The sequence below is a fragment of the Bidens hawaiensis genome, unplaced genomic scaffold, assembly GCF_021521415.1.
Source record: "Bidens hawaiensis isolate Kalapana, Puna unplaced genomic scaffold, B.hawaiensis_p1.1 tig00060379_1, whole genome shotgun sequence".
In the NCBI taxonomy this organism is placed as follows: domain Eukaryota; kingdom Viridiplantae; phylum Streptophyta; class Magnoliopsida; order Asterales; family Asteraceae; genus Bidens; species Bidens hawaiensis.
This window is the reverse complement of record NW_027500901.1, coordinates 28,612-30,357: the sequence shown is the minus strand read 5'-3', so window position 1 is coordinate 30,357 and position 1,746 is coordinate 28,612. Positions and strand designations below refer to the sequence as shown.

Sequence of the window (1,746 nt, the reverse complement as noted above, 5' to 3'; positions counted from 1 at the left end):
TCCAAGATATTATTTGTTAAAGTTACCTCTATTTTAAAAGATTTTTGCCCTCACCGACTATATATTGAATGAAGATGTCAAACATGGTGGTGTTGGTGTAAATATATATATATATGATGCGTATGAAATGTTTGATAATTATCAAGCCTACCCTACTTATATATATCATAATTAAAAGATTAAAACTAAAGTAAATGTTAGTGCCTATAATGCCCTGAATGAAGAAATTGAAATGAAAACGATAGGGGGAAAAAAAGCTTTTCCAAAGGGACCCAATATATGTCTCCTCAATAGAAGACTCAATATGTGATCTTCATCTTTTTCTTCCTTCTCCTACCCAACCTTTTATTTTTACTATTTTTCACCTTGGATCGAGTTGTCACCTGAAATCATATACCTTATCATGTCAATCAACATACCAAAAGATCCATCTGAAGGTTCCTCTCGATCTGCGACCGGTGATCAGGGCCATCATCCTGCACCGTTAAGCCGATACGAATCACAAAAACGACGCGACTGGAACACTTTTGGACAGTATCTAAAGAATCAACGGCCGCCGGTTCCTCTAGCGTTGTGTAACTTCAGCCATGTTATCGATTTTCTTCGATACCTTGACCAATTCGGAAAAACTAAGGTTCATGTTCTTGGGTGTGTCTTCTTTGGGCAGCCTGACCCTCCTGCCCCTTGCACATGCCCTCTCAGGCAGGCTTGGGGCAGTCTAGACGCCCTTATCGGGCGTCTGAGAGCCGCATATGAGGAGAACGGCGGCTCTCCCGAGAAAAACCCGTTTGGAAATGGTGCGATTCGGGTTTATTTAAGGGAAGTGAAGGAGTGTCAAGCTAAGGCAAGGGGGATCCCATACAAGAAGAAAAAGAAGAGGAAGAATCAAATTAAAGTTAGTGAAGAAATGAAGGCTTCAAAGCTTCAGGCTACTTGATTTCAACATCACATGGTACATAACTATATTTATAGTCATACATATAAATATATCTACTTGGTGGTTAATTTTAACCTATGTTTTGTTAGAATTAGTGATCATTCATTGATTACACCCTAAAATCCCGTGAACCAAAAACCCTAATCTTCGTGTGTCTAAACTTTAAATTCTTGAAAAAAAAATAAGCATCTCTTTAGAGAACATATAAACACATCTCTTTCTCTCTCATATCATGCAAAACACTGTTTAGAAACGGTGTTTAATTAAATTAATTAATATTTCTAGCTCAAGTGTCTACTTTATATTTATTTTGTCCCTTTTGGGATTCGCGACGATTTTGTGCCCCCTACGGATGACCGTGTTAATTACTCACCTAGCTCCTGTATATATTGGGTGTGTTAGATAATAGATCAGCTTGTCTGATCAGTTGTAATATTAATTCCAGTTAAACATAAGAATTGAATCTCCCTTGTAACGAAGAAAAATAATAAATAAATAAATAAACAATAACAAAAGAAAGCCACAATTTGAATCAAATAAAAATGAAATACTAAATTAATTAATGCAGTATACTAGATCATGATTTACGAGTTCTTGTCCAACACTAGGCAACATCCAAGCTGTCATTGTACGCCTATTTTGGCTTATGCTTGCACTCCTATCAGGCTATCTTCATATCTTTTAGATTGCGTGTTTAAGATTAGTTTTTTTTGTTTTCAGCATATTATTATTATAAGGTCATACAAGATTCCATAATGATTAACTTAATTAGCATCATTCGTTGGATATTTCATAGTATATTAATGTTT

General features: G+C 35.7%; 1 pseudogene; it reads left to right on the top strand.

The window, feature by feature from the left end:
* Nucleotides 1-232: 232 nt before the first annotated feature.
* Nucleotides 233-972, top strand: LOC143603042 (protein LIGHT-DEPENDENT SHORT HYPOCOTYLS 10 pseudogene; annotated as a pseudogene).
* Nucleotides 973-1,746: the final 774 nt, after the last annotated feature.